The 21,094-nt window shown below is 42.4% G+C and overlaps 1 pseudogene; it reads left to right on the top strand.

Moving 5' to 3' along the window:
- The first annotated feature begins 19,763 nt into the window (after positions 1-19,763).
- Positions 19,764-20,530, top strand: LOC109942802 (zinc finger BED domain-containing protein RICESLEEPER 2-like; annotated as a pseudogene).
- The last annotated feature ends 564 nt before the right edge of the window (positions 20,531-21,094 follow it).

Raw genomic sequence — 21,094 nt, 5'->3', positions numbered from 1 at the left:
GGGTATTGTTCATCTATTTATATGCACAGGACGCAGACTGTATAGATTTACATCCATGTCCTTTATAACTGATTACAATCATGACACACATTATCATGGGTCAATCGGTCTTTTCATCTTTAAGTCGGTGCCAGCCTTCGTTTCAAGGCATGTCACTATGCTGAAGCTCCCCGGATGGTAGCTTCGGTTTCGCTTCTATGTTGATCTTCCGAAGGTGTTTCTTCTAACAGGACCTTCGGCGACGAAGCATACCCCCAACAGTAGCCCCTTCACGGCGCCACATCGTTTTTCGTAACGAGCTCGACCCGTGAAAAATTCTCTTAGGCTTCGGGATGCCGAAGGTCCGAAAAACACCTTCCCTGAGCTCGTTGTCGAGAAACGATTAAATATTCCGAGTGCGAGGTGCTCCCATCATACAACGGGTACGCGCGATCTGGTGACCCAGCTTCTTGCACACTGTGGTCCACCGTTCAGTGAGTGCGGGCGACTGCTCAGCGTGTGCGAGCGGCTTGACGATTTACCTTCCCACATGCAACACTATATAAATAGACTGATAGTTGTGAAGTTACCACAATATTTATTACTATTGCACTGTTTTGCTGCCGAAAAATTTGACCATAGCTGAAGCTTATTCATCGTATTCTCAATCAGAGCATCGTCTTGTTTTAGCTTCGTCGTGCTCTGCATCCCCTTAGGGACGACTTTCGAGCTTCTCCCTGTTTTTTTTCTTTCTGCACTCGATGGTGCATGCTCAGATTTTATATGTTACATATTTTTGGGGGATTTTGCTCTCGTAGTGCTGGATAAGAAAGAAAAAAATTACAAACTATGGCCCCATTAAAAACCTTTCTCCCCTTTGGAAAGGAAAAGGGTGCCATAGGAAAAATGAAAAAGAATACATCAAGTTACACATAATATCATCGAAGCTCATCCGCATTCCAAGATCTAGGAATGTCATTGCCGTCCATATCCTTCAATCTGTAAGAACGGGGTCTTGACGAAGATACCACCAGAAAGGGTCCTTCTCACTTCAGCTGTAGCTTGCCTACTGTGTCTGGATTGGTCACTCTCCGAAGTACCAAATGCCCTGGCTTAATGTTTTTCAGCCGTACTTTTCTGTCACGTCATTTTATTGTTTCAGCTTGATATTTATTGATATTCTCCATAGCCTGAAGTCTGGTCCCTTCTATAGCATCTTTTGCCACAGAATAATCAGATCCATCCTCTGTCGAAGCTACTGTTCTAATTGACCCTACCTTAGCTTCTTCTGGGGTTATAGCTTCGTCACCAAACAATAACTTGAATGGTGTAAAACCTATTGACCTTGATATAGTTGTATTGTGGCTCCACACCACTTTAATCAACTCTTCTGGCCATAATCCTCTGGGTTGATTGAAGATTAACTTCATTACTCCCGTCATTATAATACCATTTGCTCTTTCGACCAACCAGTTTGACTCTAGGTGCCTGACTGATGCAAAATGAATCTTCATGCCAATCTGGTCGCAGAAATCTTTGAAAGTTTCGGCATCAAACTGTGTTCCATTGTCCACAGTTATAGCCTTCGGCACGCCGAAGCGACAAACGATATTTTGCCAGAAGAGTTTCTGGACTGTAGCTAAAGTTATTGTAGCCAAAGGCTTTGCTTCAATCCACTTAGAAAAATATTCCACCGCCACCACGACATATTTCAAATTACCTTGTGCTGGTGGAAGTGGGCCTAACAAGTCCAGGCCTCATCTTTGCAATGGCCAAGTTGGTTGTATTAACTGAGTTAATGACGAAGGTTGTTTTTGGTCCCTTGCACATTTTTGACAATGTTCGCACTTCTGGACCAGATCTGCTGCATCCGAAGCTGCCTTCGGCCAGTAAAATCCCTGTCTAAAAACCTTTCCCAGCAAAGGCCTAGACCCAATATGAGATCCACACAATCCTGCATGTATCTCCTTCATTAGTTTTATACCTTTGGTTCTGGATAAACACTTGAGAAGGGGGAGCAAACTCCATGCTTGTACAATTCCCCTTCTATTATGATATATGGTCTTGTTCTTGCTTCCATTCTTTTATTATAAACTTCGTCATCCGAGAGGCAGTTACCCTGGAGAAAAGATATGATTCAGTCCTCCAATCTTCACTATGTACTGGAGAAATGGCGAGCACTGCTCTCTCCATGAGTTCAACCGAAGGTGCCTTTATTGTTTCAAAAAATACTTCCGAAGGTAGAGGGAGCCCCTAAGCCGCTGATTTGGCTAACAGATCTGCATGCTCATTTTTGCCTCTTGTAATGTTTTTGACAGAGAAACCTTCGAAAGAAGCCTCCAACCTTCGAATTGTATCCAGATATTTTTCAAGTTTCGGATCTCTTGCCTTGCTACTTTTATCTACATGGCCAGAAATGACTTGAGAATCAGTTTTCAGAATAACCCTTCTTATTCCCATTGCCCTTAACTTCCGAAGCCCAACAAGAGTGCTTCGTATTCGGCAATATTATTTGTACAACTAAAATCTAGCTTGGCTGCATAACATGTTCTGACTTTTGAAGGTGCTACTAGAACAGCAGCTGCTCCTGTGCCGAAGGTTCCCCAAGAACCATCGCAGAACACTATCCAAGCTTCGGCATCTTTATTTATCTCTTCTTCATGAGCCCCTGGCGTCCAATCAGCGATGAAGTCTGCTAACGCCTGGGACTGAATTGAAGATCTATGCACATAATCAATGGTGAATTCATTAAGCTCTGCAGCCCATTTTCCAATTCTTCTAGTAGCCTCTCTGTTCCTCATGATGTCCTTTAGAGGTTGTGATGAAGGAACAATTATGTGGTATGCTTGAAAATAATGCCGAAGCTTTCTGGAGGCCATTAACACAACATATAATACCTTCTCTAATTCTGTATAACTTTTCTTTGATGGACTTAGAACTTTAGAGACGAAGTATATTAGAGCTTGCTTTTTAGTCTGACCATCTAGCTTCTCCTGTACCAGTGCCACACTTACTGCAGAATGCAAAGCTGCCACATATAAGAGCAATGGAGCCCCTAGCACAAGTGGAGTTAATGTTGTTAAATCAATCAAATATTGTTTTAACTCTTCAAAAGCTTTTTAATGTGCCGGCCCCCCATTGAAAGACTTCGGCTGATTTCAATGTTTCAAAAAGTGGCAGATTTCTTTCCGCTGATCGAGATATGAATCTGTTTAATGATGCTAATCTTCCTGCCAGCCGTTGAGCCCCTTTCTTCGTGCTTGGTGGCTCCATCCGAAGGATAGCTTCGATCTTACTTGGGTTAGCTTCAATTCCTTTCGTTGATACCAGACAGCCAAGGAACTTGCCTTTCTTCACTCCAAAAATACATTTTTCTGGATTTAGTTTCAGGCCAGCTTGCCTGAAATAGGCAAATGTTTCTTGCAAATCAGCAATATGATTTTATTGCTTCGTGCTTTTTACTATGATATCATCAACATAGGTCAGCACATTTCTGCCTATCTGGGAATGAAGGACCTTGGCTGTCATTCTGCTGAAGATTCCTCCAGCATTCTTGAGCCCCTTAGGCATCCGAAGATAGCAATAGGTGCCACTGGGAGTTATGAAGCTAGTCTTCGGCTCATCTTCCTTCTTCATCCAGATTTGATGATAGCCTGAATAACAATCCAATAGACTCATGAGGTCTGAAGAAGCTGCTGCATCTACAAGAGAGTCTATTCTTGGTAGCGGGAATTCGTCTTTTGGGCATGCCTTGTTAAGATCTGTGAAGTCAATGCACATTCTCCATTTGCCATTGACCTTCTTCACCATGACAGTATTGGCTAACCACTCTGGGTATTTTACCTCTCTGATAACACCGGCACTGAGAAGCCTTTTCACTTCATTCCGAGCACCTTCGGCTTTATCATCAGACATTTTCCGAAGCCTTTGCTTTCTTGGCCTGAAGGATGGGTCCACATTGAGTGAGTGTTCAATCACATCTCTGTTGACACTGCAGAGATCATTGGCTGACCAAGCAAAGACATCTTTGTTGTTGAATAAAAATCTTATCAAAGTTTTCTCTTGGTCTTTAGATAGCTGAGACCCCATCAGTACTTTTTGCTCTACTATGTCTTCACATAGGAGCATAGGCTTCGGCTGATCCGCCGAAGCAGCCTTCTCTCTTTTGTATTTGTACTGTTCACAGGCTTCGACTCCATCTATGTTATGAATTGCCTTTGAATCTATCCAGTTTCCTTTGGCTTTCCTAGCAGCTTCCTGACTCCCATGAATAGCAATGGGCCCTTGTTCTGAAGGTATCTTCATGCATAGATATGCTGGAGGAAGTATTGCTTCGAAAGCATTAAGTGTCCCATGACCAATGATTGCATTGTAGGGGTATTCCATGTCAACAATATCAAACACAACCTATTCAGTTCTTGTGTTGTGAACAAAACCGAAGGTTACCGGCATTGTGATTTTGCCAAGTGCTACAATTTGCCTTCCTCCGAAGCCACATAGAGGATGTGTAGCATCATGGATCTTGTCCTCTGATTCTTGCATCTGTCTGAAAGCCTTAGCAAATATGATATCCGCTGCATTGCCTATATAAACCAGAACATTATGGACCAGAAATCCCTTGATGACACAAGATATGACCATAGCATCATTGTGAGGGTAATCTTTTAGCTGAAAGTCCTCCTGGGAGAAGGTGATTGGGATGTGGGACCATTTTGACTTGATGAAGGGTCCCTGCACACCCAACATGTTGCATCCTTCTCTGTGCTTCCTTCTTCTGATTCTTGTTAGTCGGCTCTAAACTTGAGCCGCCTGTTATCGGGAGCACCAGCTTCGTAGCCGAAGGTGCTACGGCTTGGTTGTTGAACGAAGCCATCAGCTCAAGAGTGGAAGTGAGTTCACTGGAGGTGGGCGCCAATGTTGGGGACTTGTTCTCAAATGCTATGAGATAAGAACAAGGCAACACAAAATATTAATGGTCAAAGACCTTCGTCCTTCGAAGCATTATCTCCCTTCGGATATAATGATCTTCAGACGAAGGTCATGAAGGACATACCTTCATCGTCATAGTATTATAACAATGAAAGTATAGGCATATGAAACATGGAAAATAATGTGAATAATCATACGACATCATCAAAATATTTTTACTATATCATGAACAAATATGAACAATATTGAGTTACATTTGTACCTTCGGCTTGACAGAAGGTGAAAATTCAGATGACGTGCAAGTGAATACCAGTCAGCGTGAACAGTACAGGGGTACTGTTCATCTATTTATAGGCACAGGACGTAGCCTGTATAGATTTACATTCATGTCCTTTATAACTAATTACAATCATGACAAAGATTATCATGGGCCAATCGGTCTTTTCATCTTTAAGGTGGTGCCACCCTTCGTCTCAAGGCGTGTCACTATGCCGAAGCTCCCCGGATGGTAGCTTTGGTTTCACTTCTGTGTTGATCTTCCGAAGGTGTTTCTTCTTACAGGACCTTCGGCGACGAAGCATACCCCCAACAAAACCATTCATCAATCCTCCCTATTCCTCTTCTTCCTCCTCTTCCTCTTCCACTTCCTCTACCTCCTATAGGAGTTGCTTCCCCTCCACCATTACCAGTATCATTTACACCAGTAGTTGCACTTCATTTCAAATTAGAGAACTGCGTTAATAAATACGATGGTGACCAACCAAGAAATCTCTACTATATTAAAGCACAAGTTTCAAGGGTGTCCCGCGTCATTTTTCACAAATACCCCCTAAAATTCTTCGAATCAACCCGATGTCCTACACACTTCTCTATCCCGCCTCCCTCTGGGCCCACACCATATTCGTCCCCAACCTCCCTCCCCACGACGCCTCCCCGTGCCCTCCCTCCCCACGCTGCCTCGGCTCGTCCGGATCTCCCCACGACCTCCCTCCCCACTTCCCTGCTCCGCCCGTCGCCTCCCCAAGACCTCCCTCCCCACGCCGTCTCCGCCACGCCTCCATTACCGTGTAGCTTGCAACCGGCACAAACGCCGGAAATCTCGAACCCCCTCCACTGGCCATGAACCCACCGGTAACCGTGGGTGCTCCAACCGTGGGCGCCATCCTCGCCCGCGGGCGCTCCAACCGTAGCCTCTCGAAATCCAGGCCATGCTCCATCCTTGCCGTGTCTGCTCCAACAGCGTCCGTGCATGCCACGACCGCCATCCTCGTCCACCTGCTGTCTACGCATTTTGCGCTCACCCAACAGCCCCGGACGTCATACTAAAATGTTCATATAAACAAAAGCAGTAATTTGGATAGTTGTTGATATAACCAAAGCTGTCAATAATATGGATTAATTTTACAAATACCCCCCGAAATGCTACAAATCAACTCGCTGTCCTATGCACTTCTCTATACAGCCTCCCTTCAGGCCCACATCATCTTCGTTCCCAACCTCCCTCCCCACACCGCCTCCCGCGCCCTCCCCGCGACCTGCCCCCTGAAATTCTTATTGGTTGTTGCCAGAGAATTTATAAGATTGAGATTGATAATATGTGGTATTTGTTTTTACGTAATCATTTTGCGCTAATATTTTGTCGAATATTTTGTTTGTCGTTGCAATGTACGGGCACTTGACTAGTAAACATCAATGCATAACTTACTTGGATGTAGATCCAATAGCATTGGGATCATTTGATGACAACCTCATCTTCTTTTGACTAGATGTAGGACCACCTTGACCATACTTAGCAGTATGGCCTAATTCATGACATTCAGTACACTCTCTTTTCCTCTTCTTGCTTAGCTCCCCGGATGCCATTATCCTGGCTACTCTTGGTCTTCCAGGTTTTCTTCTCAATTTAGGCTTCTTAATTTTATAGCCTAAATCCACTTGTGACCAAAGATGCTTTGATGTCATCGGAGGCAAAACACTTGCATATGCCTTTCTAAACATCTCTACTGAGTATAACTCATGGACATAATCATCCATCTCCAAATCCCTATTGTGTGTTGCAATGAAAGATAGAGCATGACTGCATGGTTTTCCTTTCACTTGCCAAGATCTGCACTACATGTCATTTGTTCTAAACTAACTGAGTGTCTAATGGTGGAAACAATCACTTCAGTTGTGCCATCTCTACATCTTAACACCTCATGATCCTTGATTGCCTTGCTATGTTCATTGAGAGTACTAATAATAGATGGGATTATCCTACCCTTCATTTCCCCACCCATTTTGTGTCTCAACTTAAATTTTCTAATAATCATTTGTCTTATTTTATCAAGCATGTCAACAATCTAAAACACTTTGGTTTTGGATACCCACTATTGAAAGATTAAGAAAGGTTTTTATTGATGTAATCTACCTTGCAATCCTCTCCAAATTTGCTTCTAGAACACACATATGGATAAATTTCATCTAGCTAGGCTATCACATTAGGACTCTTCTCCTCTATCTTTCTCATGTGGTAGTCGAACCTGTCAATTGTACGGGCCTTAGCATCTGCCCATATATTTTGAGAAAACAAAGGGCCAAAATACGTCTTCATATTCTTCCATAAGTATCTCATACACTCTTTGTGTTCCACTCATGTGTAGACAACATCTACAATAACCCCTATCCCCTTGCCCAAAACATATTAGGTGTTAGCAACTCATGTAAAAGCAAAAGATTGTAGTTAACTGAAGTGACAAACGAATGAACTCAAATTTACCCGCATCTATACTAATAACCAATCCCATAGGAGTAATAATTGATTGTTTCAAATTTTGGACAAACCATGTCCAACTTTCAATTGATTCTGTCTCAATTACTCCAAAAGCCACTAGAAAAAGGCAATTATTGTCGTCCACTGCAACGGTAGCTGCTAGTTGCCCTCTTGATCTTCCTGTCAAGTGAGTGGAATCCATTGCAATGTACAATCTACATTGTTGGGGGCCTTCTTCTTCGCCGAAGGTCCTCTAAGCAAAAACACCTTCAGCAGGACGATATGCAAGAAGACATAACGCGAAGGTATATGCCGAAGCTACAATCTAGGAAGCTTCGGCATGACGACACGCCTTGAGACGAAGGGCAACACCGACTTAAAGAGGAAAAGACCGTTTAGTCCATGATAACTTGTGTCATGTTTATAATTAGTTATTAAGGACATAAATGTAAATTTGACCAGGTTGCATCCTGTGCCTATAAATAGGTGAATAGTATCCCTATACTGTTCACACTGACCGTTATTCATTCGCACGTCACTCTTGAATTCATACCTTCTGTCAAGCCAAAGGTACAAATGTAATTTACTGTTATTAATGTTTGTCCATGATTAGATAATGAGAATATAAATAATCTGACGATTTAATGTGATTGTTCATGTTATTTTCTATGTTTCATATGTTTCCATTTTCATTATTACATACTGAAATGATGAAGGTATGTCCTTCATAACCTACATTTGAAGATATTATATCCTAAGGGAGATAATGCTTCGAAAGACGAAGGTCTTTGACCATTAACATTTTGTGTTGCCTTGTTCTTAACTCATAGCATTTGAGAACAAGTCCCCAACATTGGCGCCCACCTCCGGTGAACTCACTTCCACTGTTGAGCTGATGGCTTCGTTCAACAATCAAACCGAAGCACCTTCGGTTACGATGCTGGTGCTCCCAACAAGAAGCAGAAGAAGGAAGCGCAAAGAAGAGTGCAGCATGTTGGGGTGCAAGGACCCTTCGTCAGATCCAAGTGGTCCCACATCCCAATCACTTTCTCCCAGGAGGATCTTTAGCTCAAAGATTATCCTCACAACGATGCTATGGTTATATCATGTGTCATCAAAGGATTTTTGGTCCACAATGTTCCGGTTGACACAAGCAGTGCAGCGGACATCATATTTGCAAAGGCTTTCAGGCAGATGCAAGAGCCAGAGGACAAAATTCATGATGCTACACACCCTCTTTGTGGCTTCGAAGGAAGACAGATTGTGGCACTTGGTAAAATCACAATGTCGGTTACCTTCGGTTATGTTCATAACATAAGGTCTAAGCAGGTTATCTTTGACATTGTTGACATGGATTACCCATACAATGCAATCATTGGTCCAGGGACGCTTAATGCCTTCGAAGCCATACTTCATCCAGCATACTTATGCATGAAGATACCTTCGGAACAAGGGCCCATTGTTGTTCATGGAAGTCAAGAAGCTGCCAGAAAAGCTGAAGGGAGTTGGACAGATTCAAAGGCAATCCACAACATAGATGGAGCCGAAGCTTGTCAACAATATAAGCATAAGAGAGAGAAGGCTGCTTCGGCAGATCAGCCGAAGCCTATGCTCCTATGTGAAGATATAGCAAATCAAAGGGTACTACTGGGATCTCAGCTTTCCGATGAGCAAGAAAAGACTCTGCTAAGATTTTTGTTCAACAACAAAGATGTCTTTGCTTGGACAACCAATGATCTTTGTGGTGTCAACAGAGATGTCATCGAGCATTCACTTAATGTGGATCCATCTTTTAGGCCAAGGAAGCAAAGATGTAGGAAGATGTCTGATGATAAAGCAGAAGGTGCTCGGAACGAAGTAAAGAGACTTCTCAGTGCTGGTGTTATCAGAGAAGTAACATATCCAGAATGGCTAGCCAACACTATTATGGTAAAGAAGGCTAATGACAAATGGAGAATGTGTATTGATTTCACAGATCTCAACAAAGCATGTCCAGAGGACGAGTTCCCATTACCAAGAATAGACACCCTTGTAGATGCAGCAGCTTCTTCGGAGCTCATGAGTTTACTGGACTGCTATTCAGGTTATCATCAAATTTGGATGAAGAAGGAAGATGAGCCAAAGACTAGCTTCATAACTCCCAGTGGTACTTATTGCTACCTTTGGATGCCTTAGGGGCTCAAGAATGCTGGAGGAAGCTTCAGCAGAATGACAACCAAGGTCCTTCACTCTCAAATAGGCAGGAATGTGCTGACTTATGTTGATGACATCATAGTAAAAAGCATGAAGAAAGAGAATCATATTGCTGACTTGCAAGAAACATTTGCCAATTTCAGGCAAGTTGGTCTGAAATTAAATCCAGAAAAGTGTGTTTTTGGAGTAAACAAGGGCAAGTTCCTTGGATGTCTGGTATCAACAAAGGGAATTGAAGCTAACCCAAATAAGATCAAAGTTATCCTTCGGATGGAGCCGCCAAATTCAAAGAAGGGGGCCCAACGATTGGCAGGAAGGCTGGCATCGTTGAATAGATTTATATCCAGATCAGCAGAAAAGAATCTACCATTCTTTGAAATACTAAAGTCAGCCGAAGTTTTCCAATGGGGTCCGGCTCAACAAAGGGCTTTCGAAGAGTTAAAGCAATACTTGATAGACTTGACAACTCTAACTCCACCTTCGCCAGGGGCTCCGTTACTCCTATATGTAGCAGCTTCTCACTCTGCATTCAGTGTGGCACTTGTACAAGAGAAGCAAGATGGTCAAGTCAAAAGACAAGCACCAGTATATTTCGTCTCCGAAGTTCTAAGCTTATCAAAGAAAAATTATACAGAATTGGAGAAGGTATTATATGCTGTGTTGATGGCCTCGAGGAAGCTTCGGCATTATTTTCAAGCATATCATATAATTGTCCCTTCATCACAACCTTTGAAGGACATAATGAGGAATAGAGAAGCTACTAGGAGGATCGGAAAATGGGCTACCGAGCTCAATGAATTCTCTATTGACTATGTACATAGGTTCTCAATTAAGTCCTAGGCGTTAGCAGATTTCATCGCTGATTAGACGTCAGGGGCTCAGGAAGAAGTAACAAAAGACGCCGAAGCCTGGACAGTCTTCTATGATGGTTCTTGGGGAACCTTCGGCGCAGGATCAACTGTTGTCCTAGTAGCGCCCTCTAAAGTCAAAACATGCTATGCAACAAGACTGGACTTTAGTTGTACAAATAACATTGCTGAGTACGAAGCCCTTCTTTTGGGCCTTTAGAAGCTAAAAGCAATGGGAATAATAAGAGCAGTCATTAAAACTGATTCTCAGGTCATTGCTGGCCATGTAGACAAAAGCAGTAAGACAAGGGATCCGAAGCTTGAAAAATATTTGGACACAGTCCGAAGGTTGGAGGCTTCTTTCGAAGGTTTTTCTGTAAAAAATATTCCAAGGGGGGAAAATGAGCATGCAGATCTGCTAGCCAAATCAGTGGCACAGGGGCTCCCTCTACCTTCGGAAGTATTCTTTGAGACAATAAAAGCACCTTCGATTGAACTTCTGGAGAGAGAGCAGTGCTTGCAATATCACTTGTACATAGTGATGATTGGAGGACTGAAATCATATCTTTCCTCCAATGTAACTGTCTTTCGGATGATGAAGTTTATAATAAAAGAATGGAAGCAAGGACAAGACCATATGTCATAATAGAAGGGGAGTTATACAAACATGGAGTCTGCTCTCGACTTCTCAAGTGTTTATCCAGAACCGAAGGTATAGAGCTGATGAAGGAAATACATGCAGGTTTGTGTGGATCTCACATTGGGTCTAGGCCTTTGCTGGGAAAGGTTTTCAGACAAGGATTTTATTGGCTGAAGGCAACTTCGGATGCAGCAGACCTGGTTCAAAAGTGCGAAAATTGTCAAAAATGTGCAAGAGACCAGAAACAACCTTCGTCACTGACCCACTTAATACAACCAACATGGCCATTGCAAAGATGGGGCTTAGATTTGTTGGGTCCACTCCCACCAGCACAGGGCAACTTGAAGTATGTTGTAGTAGCAGTAGAATATTTTTCCAAGTGGATTGAGGCGAAGCCCTTAGCTACAATAACTTCGGTCACAGTCCAAAAATTCTTCTGGCAAAATATTGTTTGTCGCTTCGGTGTGCCGAAGGCAATAACTGTGGACAATGGTCCACAATTTGATGCCGAAGCATTCAAAGATTTTTGTGACCGAATTGGTACGAAGATTCATTTTGCATCAGTTAGGCATCCAGAATCAAATGGGCTGGTAGAAAGAGCAAATGGTATTATAATGACAGGAATAATGAAGCTAATCTTCAACCATCCCAGAGGAAAGTGGCCAGACGAGCTGATTAAAGTGGTGTGGAGCCACAACACAACTGCGTCAAGGTCAACAGGATTTACACCCTTCAAGCTCTTATTTGGTGACGAAGCAATAACTCCAGAAGAAGCAAAGACAGGGTCAATAAGAACAATAACTTCGGCAAAAGACGAAGCTGATTATCAAGTAACAAAAGATACTATAGAAGGGACCAGACTTTAGGCTATAGAGCACATCAACAAATATCAGTCCGAAACAATAAAGTGGCGTGATAGAAAAGTTCGATTGAAAAACATCAAGCCAGGGCATCTGGTGCTTCGGAGAGTGACCAACCCAGATACAGTGGGCAAGTTGCAACTGAAGTGGGAAGGTCCTTTTCTAGTAGTATCTTCGTCAAGACCCAGTTCTTATAGATTGAAGGATATGGACGGCAACGACATACCCAAATCTTGGAATGCGGATGAGCTTCGGCGATACTATATGTAATTTGATGTAATCTTTTTCATTTTTTTCTATGACACCCTTTTCCATTCAAGAGGGGAGAAAGGTTTTTAATGGGGCCATAGCTTATAATTTTTCATTCTTATTTAGCCCTACGAGGGCCAAATCCCCTAAAGATGTAATATGTAAAATTTGAGCCTGCACCATCGAATGCAAAAAGAAAAACAGGGAGAAGCTCAAAAGACGTCCCCAAGGGGATGCAGAGCATGACGAAGCTGCAAAAAAGTCATTCCTAAAGGAGCGCAGCGTAAGTTTTTTTGCTCAAAAGTCGTACCTAAGGGAATGCAGAGCTAAAAATTTGATGAAGATGCAAAAGTCGTTCCTAAGGGAGCGCAGAGTAAGTTTTCTACTCAAAAGTCGTTCCAAAGGGAATGCAGAGCCAAATACCACCGAAATATAAGGTGAAGAAGTTCAAAAGTCGTTCCTAAGGGGATGCGGAACTTAAATGCCACCAAAATAGAAGGTGAAGAAGCTCAAAAGTCGTTCCTAAGGGGATGCAGAGCTTAAAAGACTCAAAAGTCGTTCCTAAAGGGATGCAGAGTCTAGGTGTGGTTTCGTGTGTGTGTTCGGGACATTCATTTGCACATTACATTACATCATTCATTGCATTCATATACATTCATGTAGACATTCGTAGGATCATCATCATCATAACATGAAGCACAAACAGATACTTCAGCTTTGATAACAATGCTTCGATGAGCATGAAGAAGCAAGCATATGCTTCGTTGTGTACGAAAAGAAGGGAAGGTGTTTTTCGCCTTCGGCTGAAAATAGACAAGTTTCGTCCACAACAAAGCAATTTATACATGGATGGAAAGGTAAAAATATATTACAAGGTATAGACAAATATATAGAGTAATGTTTAATTCTCGATTACAATGTCTTTTACAAAGATAATACAAATGCTTCTAAGATCTATGCAGGCAGGCCTAAAAAACGGCTTCAGTAGCCTTCGGAATGTGCTTCGGACTATTAATCTTCGGCATCATCATCCTACACACAACAAAGCCGTATAAGGTAAAAAGTAATTACAAGAAAAGGTAAGCAACAGGTATAAGTTTCATATCGGCTTAAGCAAGCTTCGGGCCTCGTCACCAGCCAAATCCCGACCACCCTTCACCCAAATTTGTGTTATAAATCTGCTCCCTATGCTCCAAGCTTCGCTAGGGATATCAACCAAATTTGTTGAAGATAGGCTGAAGGTTGGTCTATTCACAATTTTTGCGTGCGTACAACCAGCTTTCAGAAATGCTGCAGCTATGCCGCGAGAGGCTAACAGGGCACAGAAATCACCGTGTCCCGCTATTACTTCATCAAGCGCCTCGACTTCGCCTTCAATGTGTTCGAAGGTGCTTGATATGTTTTCGACCGAAGCGGTAAATTTTTCAGCACTGGCTCCAACTGAGTTGAAAACTTTTTTCAATCGTTGTACGCAGCGGCTGCCAAAACCCAAACACATGTTCCGAAACTCTTTCAAAGATTGTTGCAGCTTTGTATTTTCGACAACTTCAGCTTCGTATTTTGTCTGCAAGTCCTTTCTCTCTTGTTCGAAGCTCTTTGATTTTTTGGAGAAGTTCCCTGTTTAATCTAGTATTTTTGGCTTGGGCTTCTGCAAGGGAACCCTCCATTGCCCGAAGCAGGAAATCCTTCTTCTCAAGAGAAGCTTTGTAGTCTTTAATTTTGTTTTCTAAGCCCTCGATTATAATTTCGTTCTTTTTGTCTTCGAGGTATTGCTGCATTTTGCAGTGCTTTGATTAGCAACATACTCTGTAGAAATAAACCTTCATCAGCAAATTTTCTTCATCGCAAAAATAAAAAAAAGAAAAAATTTCTTCATCACAAGAATTTTACCTTGAAGTTGGAATAAAACAAACTGTCGATGATATGTTGTCGCCGGTAGCTGCTAATATCAGCTTCGAGCTTCGGAAAACCGACACTCTTCGATAGAGGGCCGATTATCTTTGCCTCGGTGCTGTCGCGAACGCATCCTAAAGCCTCTTCATCGATCCCACTAAAGAGCATGGCTCCTGGCTGGTAGCCATAGGAAATTCCATATTCCTGTAGCTCCTTCTTTTCGGCCTCAGGTAGTTCTTGCCCGACCAGGTTCCGAAGGTCGAAGTTTCTTTCCTCCGAAGCAACATCGGCATTTTTCTTTCCTTTGTCAGGCATTGGGGCCATGACCTTTTCTGCAGCTGCAGCTGTTTCTTCTGGAGGCATACCCAATAGCAATTTATCAATTCCAGATAGTGTGCTCTCCAAGTTGGCAGCTTCGGTGGCAGCTGCAGCTTCGACAGAAATATTTGCTTCGGCAGTGGCCGAGGCCGATGGTGGCGTCCGTTCAATGGCTTCCATTATAGTACCGATCCTTCGCTTTTTCTGCTCATCCACCTTTTTTGTAGCCGAAGGCTTCCTTCTTCTGTAAAAGCTTCGTCAGTTCTAGTCCCAGAGGACTTAGCAGCTTGATAGGTAGAGATTCAGTCATTACCTTTAAAATTTCTGCCACTTTGGCAGCAGGAGGTGTCGAAGGAGTCTCCTCTTCTACCTCGGTCACCTTCGGCTCTGGAGTTGCAGCTTTTCTTTTCTTCAAAGCTGCCACCTTCGGCTCAGGAGTGGATTTTCTCTTCTTTGAAATCTTCTCATCCTCCTTCACCATTCTGGCAGCTTGTCTGTTCAGAACGCTAACAATCCTTTTCCTTTTTTCCCTTCGGCACCCTTGCTAAGTTGCTCATAATCAGGGTATTCAAATTTTAGAGCATCCATTACCCAGTTTAACCTTCGTTTTGGCCGGGTGCCGAAGGCTGCTGTTATCAATTGGTCTTCCTTTTTGGTATAGTTTCCCAGTATTTCATTACACATAGTTTCAATCATTTCTAGCCATTCTTGGCAAGGTTGCTTGAACTGTTTTTCAAATTTGAAGCGATAAGGTAATTGAACAAGTTCATATTTCTTCTTTGTTGCCTTCATCTTCGGCATCCCCTAGTCACTTGACGTTGGATACATTCGGTTGGCTAGGTATTCCTGCAACAAGTCCCTGGTGCCGATTTGTTCAACAACTACCATGAATTCTACCTCGACCAGCTGGCATGCTGACCCTAGCTGCATGTTGCACAGGGGCCTCGTCATTCCGAAGTTTAAGGACAGCGGGCACATGACCATCGTCATCAGTTTCCCCCTCTTCTTCTCATCAGCCTTGATGTAAAACCATTCACCTTTCTAGCCAGTTGGCCATTTGGTGCGATAACTGAGAACTGGAGCCTTCATATCCTTGCGATAGACAAAATTGTAGCAACCAAAATTTTCATGAAGACCGTCTGCCCTGGCCTTCGTCTGGTAGTGCAATTCATGCACTCGGCAGAATGCTTCAGCATCTGGGCTCATCCCTTGGCTTCGGAGGGCCCAGATGAAGACACTAAGTCTAACAATGGCGTTAGGGGTCAACTGATGAAGATATATTTCGAATTTTTTCAAGACTTCCCCTATCATCTCGTTCAGAGGAAGTCGCAATCCAGCTCTCAAAAAACTCTTGAAAACCACTACTTCATCATCCTTCGGTGCTGGGGTGGTCTCTTCTCCGGCAAATCGGACAAGTTTCCTTTCAGCTTCCCCAAAGTAGCCCAGCTTCATCATCATGGGCATGTCAGCTTCAGACATAGTAGATTTCTCAAAATCTAGATGGCTGGGTTTGGTTGGGATCAAAATACTATAATCTTCTTCATCCTCTTCAATATCTTCTTCTTCAGCGACGGTCTGTTCAGCTTCGAGACCGGGGTACCTTCGTCAGTAGTTCCCTCTATCACAACTAGACCTGATTGTCTCATGACTTCGGAAATTGGTGCTGTATCGGTGACCTCGGTCTCTTCTCCTTCACGAGTCACCCTTGCAGTCGAACACACTCTGGCCATCTGATGGATTTTTTGCGGTTTTTACGAAGTTGATGTTTCTTTTTGCAGTTTTGACGAAGCTCACTCTTTTGACGAAGTTAACTCTAAATGATGAAGTGTTCGCTTGAGAGCGCGGTGAAAAAGCTTCGTCTATGGTTAAATTTTTTAACAGCACAACAGTGCAATGGCAATGAATGTTGTGCTAACTCTGCACCAACCCATCTGTTTATATAGTGGTGCAGGTGGGAAGGTGAATCGCCAAATCGCCTACGCTCGCTGAACGGTGGATCGCTCGGCCCTTGGAAGGTGAACCGCTAGATCGCTTGTATCTGCTGAACGGTGGACCACCCGACGCTTGGAGTATTTTAATCGTTTCTCGGCAACGAGCTCAGGGAAGGTGTTTTTCGGACCTTCGGCATTCCGAAGCCTTTGAGATTTTTCGCGGATCGAGCTCGTTACGAAAAACGATCTAGCACCGCGAAGGGTATTGTTGGGGGCCTTCTTGTTCGTCGAAGGTCCTCTAAGCAAAAACACCTTCGGCAGGACGATATGCAAGAAGACATAATGCGAAGGTATATGCCGAAGCTACAATCCAGGAAGCTTCGGCATGACGACACGCCTTGAGATGAAGGGCAACACCGACTTAAAGAGGAAAAGACCGTTTAGTCCATGATAACTTGTGTCATGTTTATAATTAGTTATTAAGGACATAAATGTAATTTTGACTGGGTTGCATACCGTGCCTATAAATAGGTGAACAATACCCATGTACTGTTCACGCTGACTGGTATTCATTCGCACGTCACTCTTGAATTCATACCTTCTGTCAAGCCGAAGGTACAAATGTAATTTACTGTTATTAATGTTTGTCCATGATTAGATAATGATAATATAAATAATCTGACGATTTAATGTGATTGTTCATGTTATTTTCTATGTTTCATTTGTTTCTATTTTCATTATTACATACTAAAATGATGAAGGTATGCCCTTCATAACCTTCGTCTGAAGATCATTATATCCTAAGGGAGATAATGCTTCGAAAGACGAAGGTCTTTGACCTTTAACATTTTGTGTTGCCTTTTTCTTAACTCATAGCATATGAGAACAAGTCCCCAACATACATCCTTGCAAAAATACATCAATACATGGTTTCAAAGCAACAAAGAATCTTCTAAAACACCTGTCTCCCTTATGATTTTCTGTATCTATCTCAACAACACTTCTAGACATTGCTTTACAAAGCTCATCTCTATATGTAGAAAATAAGTCATAGCTATCATACCACGCTCCATATATCATGTCAAGAGCCTTCTCTTTACCTCTAAAAGTTCTATCGTATGGGATAGCCATCTTGTACTTCTTTAGAAGTTCATGTTGCAAGTTTTTAGCCCCAAGTGTAGGTGTCTCCCTCAACCAATCAACTATTCTTTCAGCTACCCATGTATGTGATGCCACTGTATCACCACATTTATTAACTGAACCACATGTGTGTTCTGGTCCATTTAGCTTAACCTACAACAGAACAATACAAGGCTCATCATTTGTAGCCATTGTATGTGATCCTAATTAATGCAAATATATATAAGATGCATAATTAACGAGTTAAATTACCATACACCCAATGTATTTCTTGCTTGTTGATGCAAAAAACAGCCACTTACAACCCTTATATGCTCTCTTGCACTTGCTTCTAAACCTTTTCTTGCACTTCTTAACTGTCTTATAAGCATAATCATGTAAAATAGCATGATGAGTTACTGCATACTTGCATGCATCCACATCTGGGAACATCACATCCTTATCAATACAAGGATTGTCCACATCATATGCAAAGGTAGGTAGGCCTCGCAATGGGCCATACAAACTCGTGGCACAAAGGGCCTTCAAACCCATGGGCTAAACAATTTGGATTATTTTTGGGTTTTTCACTAATTAGGGTAGAGTTGGATCGGGCCATTCTAATAAAAGAATGAGCATGGATCTGTGACCAAACATGGCCCAAATGTACGTTTGGATCGAACAAAAGGGTGCAGCCCAAGGAGCACGGAGGTGGGTCCTCTGCAACCCGTGTGTTCTTCATCTTCGGATAGTGCGATGCTCGTAGGAAGGCGGCGTGACATCTATAGGCGGCGACCCTGTGGACACACTGCTCGCCTACCCCTACCACGGAGGACCTCGCGACCAAGCAGACAGCGGCCCAGATCTCTACATCGACCGAGAAGCCCGAGCATCAACGAGGAAGTGGCCCAGATCCTCAGGTGCTTCGACGGTAATGTTGTTCTGTCCGGCTGTCCCACCCTACCCTCTACTGCTAGCTTCTCGTCTCTTGACTGATTTTTTCCGGTTTTTTCTTATCACTAAATTAAATTGTGGTAAACCGTAGTATATGTACATGTTCACCAGTTTTCTTTTTTTATTATTAAACAAGCACGATGTGATTGAGATTTAATATTCTCTCTATAAAAAGAGTCTAGGTTTGGGATACTTTCTTCAAAGGTTATTCTCGGAAGCATTGCTTCAAAGGTTATTATTAAAACATGGCCAGTTTGCAAGTAAAATAAATCGCTAGGAAACAACATATCACCTAATGTAGACATGTAGTGCTTTAACGTTGTACTGCTATTATTCGGATATCCAAGCATGCTGCGATAATCCAGGGACAGGATTAGCTACCAGTTATTGTAAAAAATTAGCCATAGTGTGGTGGGTAGTGTGCAAACAATGTTTTGCTTCTTTTTAGAGCTAACTTAATAATGCTTGTAGTGTACAAGTGATCATAGCAATTGATCAGTAGGTTTGTTTATCAAGACATTTGTTTTTCTTTATTCACTTTGACTTGCCATTGCGTTAAAGAAATCAGAGTAGCATGATTAGATAAATATAGTATTCAGCCACAATTGTTTTCTAGTTGTTCTTCGATGCTAGTTGCAGTTTCTTATTTTATAATGGTCTATTTATTCCCTAGGCGCGTACCTCACTTATTACTTGTGTAACGATTTCTAATTGATGATCTTGCATCCTAGTCCATGGAGAGGGTTTCATCAGCTCCAGAAATTGATGAGGCTGCATCAACTGATCAATCAAGCAGATTATCAAAAAGAAGGGCTAAAGTTTGGGATTACGTTGATACAGAGGTAGTAGATGGGAAAGAGAAGGCAGTCTGCAAATATTGTATGGTCCACTTATCTTCTGTTGCGGGTAAAGGCACAACTCATCTGAATAGGCACATTTCTTGTATTGCATGCAATTCCACAAGAAGAGAGACAAAGGTTCTTAGTGACCCAAAAAACAAAGCCTGACGATGGTCATGTTTTCGACCCAGTAGTCTTTCGTGGTCTAATAGCCAAGTACTTCCTCAGCGCAGAGATTTCATTTCGAAAGTGTGAAGATCCATCCTGGAAAGAAATGATAAATTACTGTCAACCATCTTTTCGATTAGTCGGTCAACAAATTGTCCGTTAAGAATGTATCTTGTTGTATGAAGAGGATAAGTTGTAGTTAACTAAGCAGTTTAAAAGTTGAAATCTCATGTTAGTTTGACTGCTAATCTTTGGTCCTCTAACCAAAACCTTGGATATCTTGGTGTAACAGCACATTTCATTAGTGAAGATTTTGAGTTGCACAAATAGATTATTGCATTCAAGAAGATTTCCTTCCCACATACATCTTATGCTGTGCAAGATGGTATTACCTCTTGTTTGCTAGAGTGGGGATTGGTTGGTGATTTGTTTACCCTGACTTTGTATAATACTAGTGTAAACAATAGAGCAATGAAAGATATGCGAGATGCTTTGGGCAGTAAGATGTTTTTCAGTGGTGAACACCTCCATGTGAGGTGTTCTTCTCATGTGCTCAACATCATGGTTCAAGTTGGACTAAAGGTCATTCCAAATGCAGTCGAGAAGGTGAGGGACATTATCAAGGTCATGATATCTACACCATCTCGTTTGCATATCTTCAATTCTATTGTTCAAACATTGGATCTTAGAAGTAAACCAGGGCTGATTCTTGATGTTCCACATTGTTGGAATGCAACCTATGATATGCTAAATGAAGCCCTAAAATATAAGGCTGCTCTGAACATATATGCAGTAGAGCAACACCATGAATGTCCCACTGTAGAAGATTGGTCGAAGGCAGAAGTGAAAGTCGCCTAGAGGGGGGGGGGGTGAATAGGCGTAATCTGACATTTTATAACTTTAAACACACACTACAAGCCAGGGTTAGTGTTAGAATTAAATTTAAGTCGGAAAGAGAGGGAAAACAAATCAAACAAGAATCAAGGCGAGTGAACACGGTGATTTGTTTTACCGAGGTTTGGTTCCAAAGAACCTAGTCCCCGTTGAAGAGGTCACAAAGACCGGGTCTATTTCAACCCTTTCCCTCTCTCAAACGGTCACATAGACCGAGTGAGCCTTCTCCTTAATCAATCGGGTCACTAAGACCCCGCAAGGACCACCACACACTTGGTGTCTCTTGCTTTGATTACAAGTCACTTGAGAACAAGAATGAGGAAGAAGAAAGGCAATCCAAGAAACAAGAGCGCAAAAGAACACAAACACACTCTCTCACAAGTCACTAAATGTTTGAGTTGATTTGTAGGCTTGGAGAGGGTTTGATATTTGGGAACGTGTCTTGGAGTGAATGCACTAGCTCTTGTATTGAATGTGATCTCTAAAAAACTTGGATGCCAAAGGTTGTGGTGGTTGGGGTGTATTTAT

Source organism: Zea mays, chromosome 10, assembly GCF_902167145.1.
Source record: "Zea mays cultivar B73 chromosome 10, Zm-B73-REFERENCE-NAM-5.0, whole genome shotgun sequence".
Classification (NCBI taxonomy): domain Eukaryota; kingdom Viridiplantae; phylum Streptophyta; class Magnoliopsida; order Poales; family Poaceae; genus Zea; species Zea mays.
This window is presented reverse-complemented; position numbering and strand designations above follow the sequence as displayed.